Genomic DNA, 6613 nt, shown 5'->3' with positions numbered 1-6613 from the left:
GGGATCTCTCTGAAGGTTCTAGGAGCACTAACTCCATCTAATCACTTCCCAAAGGCCTCACCTCCTAGTAATATTACCTCAGGGATTAGGATTTCAACATATGGATTTGGAGCATAAACATTCAGTCCACAGAAGACTCTCTCCATACGCAGTTCCTATCATAGCAGCGCATTTCTTTAGAGTCATCAGGAGAATATCTCTACTGCATGCTATAAAATGGAATAGAACTATGTATTTATGTGGATGGATGTACAGATAGATGATAGAGAGAGAGATAGGTAGGTAGACAACCTAATTGTAGAAATAGCATCCCATCACCATGATCATATTCTGTTGGTTAAAAGCAAGTTACAGATCATGCCCACACTCAAAGGGAGGGTATTGTACACTGCATGACCACAGAGCTACACTAAGGTCTATCTGCCATCTGCCACACATGTGAAAAGAACTTTCCACAAGCTCAGACTACAGAAAGCATTCCTCTGTGTCCAAGGTGTCTTTTCCTGCCAAGTAACATCCTATTCTAAGGCCAAATCAGTTCCACAAAAATACTTATTTCTGGTTCTGACCACTTCCCAAAAACAAAATGAGAAATATTCTAGTGTTCAGTGGAATACAGCTGTTCATCAATGCATAACATTACCAAACAATGGCATGAACCTAGGTGGTGACTGTTTCCAAATCACTGCTGCTTGACGATATTCTGAGATATCCTTAAAATGACTCCCTCATGTTTCCCTTCTCTGATAGAAATGGTTTATTATGTGAAAAGAGCCATAAACATGCAATAAAATGGCCTTATGAGAAAGTTAATGTCTCTATTCAGGGCCAGGATGGTAAAGGCTAGAACCCAGTGGTGTGCTTCAACAGTTTTAGGGAATGTCCATGCCTCTGTCTAAGTGCTGATGCAGACTTCCTTGATACATGTTGCTTTCGAGAAAAGTAGCAATGGGTCTCTTATCCAACTCAGTGAAACTATCAGTTGATGGGCTGTTCAAAACTAAAATTGGCTAAAGCAGGGATTTTTTAAATGATGCATATTTTCCATAAATATTTTATTTATTCCAAAAACAAATAACTATCTTTTGCTATTATTCTCATCTAAGAACAAGACAACTTTTACTGTGTACTAGTCTACTGACTGGAATTTCCCTATTGTCTCTCATCAATAAATTCATCTATAATGCATCATCTATTATTTCTAGTTTAGTTTTCCTTAAAGTAGAGCAAGAACATAAAAATATTAACAAAGTACAGATTTTAAAGTAAGATTATAGATTTCACTATCCATTTTATATAAATATATTATTCACACCCAGCTGGTTAGGAGTTTTCAGCACCTCACATCTACTGAGTCTTACAAATGCATTTGACATGGTTTTCAGAGAAATCACCTCCCTTACATTCATATTTTATAGTACTAAGTAACTAATTTTCAAAACCAACAAACCAGTTTACCACAGCAAGTTCAAGTAACATTAATACATTTAGGACCAAGCCCAACCAGTTTTTGATAAGGGTCCTATGAAAGCAGGCAGACTAGAGAGTAGTCTACTAGCCGTAGCATTCAGAGTGCTTCAGGCAACAGTCAGCACGCTTTAAAAAGGGATGAAGAGTGTCAGCTAATCCAGATGATTGGTTAAGAGAAAGTCATTAAAGTCATTTAAGAGTTTCTGCCATCAACTGTCAAAGATATAATCGGTGTGCACACATTGAACAATGTTTGTTGAGCACCTTGCATGTATGTGCATGCTTAGTCGCTTCACTCATGAACCCTAGGGATTTTGCAACTCCAGTGACTGCAGCGCACCAGGCTCCTCTGTCCATGGGATTCTCCAGGCAAGAATACTGGGGTGGGTTGCCATGACCTGCTCCAGGGGATTTTCCTGACCCAAGGATAGAACCCGAGTCTCCCGCATTGCAGGCAGATTCTTTACCACTGAGCCACCAGGGAAGCTCTTGTTGAACTCCTACTACATACTATATTATGGGAGTATGTTCTAGCTACCCCATAAAGAGGAAAAAAGCATGATCGCTGCCCTTGAAGATCCTAATACAATTACTCTGTGAGGTGCTATCGCACTTACGTAATGTTGTAGCATATGAAGTGTTTCTATCTTTTTTTAACCCTAAAAAGCTTTGGATGTTAGCCTGGATTCTGACAGGTGCTGAAGAATGGTGAGAAATTCACTGAGTTCCTAAGGTTATTGCTTGATGATTTATGACTCATCAGTACTTAGATGAAAGTGCCCTGTCAAATTCATTTTTTAACACCAACAAATATGAGGTTGAATTGTAAAATAGGTTCCATTTAATCCAATTTCTTTTATGTAGTTATGCTCAAGGATGCATGAAGGGGCTTGTGTTATATGAGAAATTTTTCCAAAGAGTAGCAGAGATGAAAATTTACTCTGGAAAAACCACAAGGGAATATTTAATTCTCCTGCACCCTATATATAATCAGTCACTAAGTCATGGCACTCAAAACTGTCCTTTTTTTCCCAACTTTACTATGTCATCAATTTAGTACATTCTTCCTAATCTCCTGAAAAATTCTCTATCCTTTTTTTCCTGACACCAATCTTCTGCCTCCATCTATATCCATAGTGCTTCCAAAGATCACAAATCTATTTGCATGATTCTCGTTTTCAGAACCCACTATGGATCTCGACACTCCTAAGAATAATGCCGAAGCTCCTTCAAGTGAAGCCAAACAGAGCCCAAACATTCTATATGTACCATATTTTGTCAGTATCAGCTATGATTTTTCCCACACATATAGCCTAGATCTAGCATCATAAATTCATCTCCATTCTTTCTCCAAGTACCCAAACATAACTTTGTAAGTTTGAATCACTGAAATTCTGTTCTGTGTTTATACAATACCCTTTTTTGTTAAAATCCTGGCAAACTTCCACTCATCCTTCAAGATCAACTCTTTAAACTTTACCCGAACACTCCATGCACCATTTCTCCACAATATTTCAGGCAGCTCTCTTTTATTGCACAAATTTTGTTGCATGACTATTTCTGTTCTGTTCTGTTCAGTCATTCAGTCGTGTCTGACTCTTTGTGACCCCTTGAGCTGCAGCACTCCAGGCTTCCCTGTCCAACACTAAATCCTAGAGCCCACCCAACTCATGTCCATTGAGTCGGTGATGCCATCCAAGCATCTCATCCTCTGTCGTCCCCTTCTCCTCCTGCCCTCAATCTTTCCCAGCATCAGGGTCTTTTCAAATGAGTCAGCTCTCCGCATCAGGTGGCCAAAGTATTGGAGTTTCAGCTTCAACATCAGTCCTTTCAATGAACACCCAGGACTGATCTCCTTTAGGGTGGACTGGTTGGATCTCCTTGAAGTCCAAGGGACTCTCAAGAGTCTTCTTCAACACTACAGTTCAAAAGCACCAATTCTTTGGCGCTCAGCTTTCTTTATAGTCCAACTCTCACATCCATACATGACCACTGGAAAAACCATAGCCTTGACTAGATGGACCTTTGTCGGCAAAGTAATGTCTCTGCTTTTTAATATGCTGTCTAGGTTGGTCATAACTTTCCTTCCAAGGAGTAAGCGTCTTTTAATTTCATGGTGGCAATCACCATCCCCAGTGATTTTGGAGCCCCCCAAAATAAAATCTCTCACTGTTTCCACTGTTTCCCCATCTATTTGCCATGAAGTGATGGATCCCAAACACTGGGTGGGGTTCTATGGAGACAGTGGTTAACAAGACCATAACAGTGGACTGTGTTTTTATTCACTTGTTGCTCATATTATGCTATGAACTCCTTGAGAGCAGACACATTGCATTCATTTCTATATGACTCCCAACTACATAACGCAGTGTATACATACCACCAGGCATGTACTTGAGTTTACTGAATGAATGACTGAACGCCTGATGCCATTAAACATAACAATAAAGTAGTTTTAGAAATTGTGTTGGAAAGTTTCTTATACACGGTCCTCGGGGTTTTAGGAGATAAATGGGGGCAGCCTTCTAAGTTGAATAGCTCCCCCACTACTTTTTGTTGTAACATAATTTTTCTATTCTTATAGAATTTAAATTATATGCCCTCACTAATTCAAAAATCTAAATGAATGAATGTCTTCATGCTATTCCCACAATGTGTTGTAAGAGTTGAAATACAGTCATGAGTCCACCATTTGATATTGTGTACACATAGTATATAATCAGCTTGACATGGAATTTCAATGACCTTTTCTTTTTTCATGAGCACTCTTAGGAATCACATTTAAGCTTTCTAAATCTCCTGTTCAAGGTGAGGCAGAAGGTAGACTAATTCCATCTCCTGATACAAGCATGAAACTTTTCATATAACTTCAACTCAGGAACACAGTGAATTACTTTTATGCCATGTGTCACTTTTACAATATTTAGTATACCGATGGTGTACTTCATATGTGGTCAGAAACTTGTCTGCTCATTCTCCCTTTTAGTCAATTGAGGTTTACATCAAAGCTTTTAAAGATAATTGAAGATCAGAACTTTGTTTACTCAGTTTCTTGAAAATCCCATTTATCTTTGATTGTTATCTGGCAAACCTTTAATGATGGGTGTTAATTTAATTGTATGTATTAATACCTTGCCATGAGTGCAGCCAGCAGTTTTAAGGCAATTCTTTATCTTTCAAATAGAATAGAAATGAGAAGGGGTAAAGAGCCAATATTCCTAAATTAATCCATTATAAAAATGAATTTTCTGCTACTTCTGAATAATTGGCAGAAAACTGTAGTGAAACACTAATTGTGAGCACTAAAATGTTTTATTGATGTGGAAACATAGAGTTCCCAAGGCCAACCCTGCTAAAAATGAGCAATTCTTCAGGGTGCATTGCTTAAATAATAATTTGCTGAGTGTTTGGTTATGAAGGTAAATTCCTGAAGATGTTGGGACATTTTGATCATAAAAGTTTGTTATGGCTCTTAATTTTCCAGCATTATTTTCAAACAGTTGAATCAGTGTCACATGGACAATTTGAGAAGCAGGATTATAAGAATCTAGGATTTTGTTGGGGGCACTGTAAATAATTTGGGAACCCAAATAGTTTATCATAAAAGCTACTTGGCAACAAGGGACCAAGTGATTTTTCTAAAAATTACTTTTATCTTGATATAACTAGCACAGTTATCTAAAAATGGAAATGCATAAAATTATCCTTGTTGAAGATCAAGAACTGGTAAGTTGATGTTACCAACTGAAAGGAAGAATGGAAAAATAAGCCATGGATTATTCCTGTAGCATAATACATACACATAGAGGAGCATGGAATAGAATATACATATGAAGGAAGGTTTGAGAGAAGCTGACAGTTCCCATTATAGACTGACTATTTAGTTGGGCATAATATCTATCCTGATCTGCCCCTTAGTAGCCAGGCAAACAACTGTAGCATAGATTTTTTTAATGACTAAATGAAGGGCAGGACAAACAAAAGAGAAAGCTGCTGCAGATCTCTGAGCAGAATGATAGGAAAAACAAAATTGCTTTAAAATTTTATATTCTTCACACTGCTCTAGCTTAGAACTCTTAGACAACAAACTAGTGACAAGTTTCCAGAGGGATGTGCTAGTGATTATTGATAATCATGATTTTGATCATGATAATTATCATTAATCATGAAATTGAAAATCATGATTATCTGTAATTTCTCTTCAAAATCTTTTTTATATAAGAGACATCCGTACATAGACCCTCAATTTCCATACCTTCCTTCTGCATATAAAGGGACAAAGAAGGAAAGAAGCAGAAACCTCTGAGGTTGAGATGCTGCTACAAATAATGAAAATATGAGAGAAGAGAACAGAACTAAATAAAGTCTCCCTGATTCCTATCCAAGTTCCTTATCAGTCTTGGGGTATAAAGTTTGAATAATAAAGCCAAAATATTTTGCTATGTTCACATTTACTTAGTAACTTGATTTATGTAACTAGCATGTTTCTTGGGTGAAATCTGGGGATAAGGCTTATCATTTCAGATACACAAGCACTATCTGAAGCATTGTAGACCACCACAGATCTGTTGATTATATTGCTTATGTGTAAATCTGTGCTTCCAAAACCCTGAAAAAAATGTATTCGCTTTGGTTATTAAGTACACCAAGACTTGTTGTTGTTTAGTCCCTAAGTCATGTCTGGCTCTTTGCCCCAGGGACTGCAGAGCACCAGCCCTCCCTATCCTTCACTATCTCCTGGAGTTGCTCAAACTCAAACACCAAGCGTTAGTTAGGACTTACTGTATTACAACTAACTAAAAGCCAGTCTGAATTAACTTAAGTAGAAAAATTACTGGAAGAATACTGCAATGGCTTTCTGAATCAAAGGAAGAGCTGGCCAATAGGAGGGCAGCTCTCACAGGTACTCAGAGCAACGCATCAGCCAGCAGGCAGAGTTCTCTAGGATCCTGGGAAGCACCTAAAACTGCCGTGAAGAGGGAAGCCGCCCATGCTGTGCCCACCGTATTCTTCACGTCTTAATCCCACTATTTCCTTTGTTAGCTCAACACTGTAGAGACTAACACAGGGAAACTAAAAACACACACAAATTTAGGATTACAGAAATAATCCTTCATCCACTCCAATCGCCTCCCCCCACCCA

This window comes from Cervus canadensis, chromosome 16 (genome assembly GCF_019320065.1).
Source record: "Cervus canadensis isolate Bull #8, Minnesota chromosome 16, ASM1932006v1, whole genome shotgun sequence".
Taxonomy (NCBI): domain Eukaryota; kingdom Metazoa; phylum Chordata; class Mammalia; order Artiodactyla; family Cervidae; genus Cervus; species Cervus canadensis.
This window is presented reverse-complemented; position numbering follows the sequence as displayed.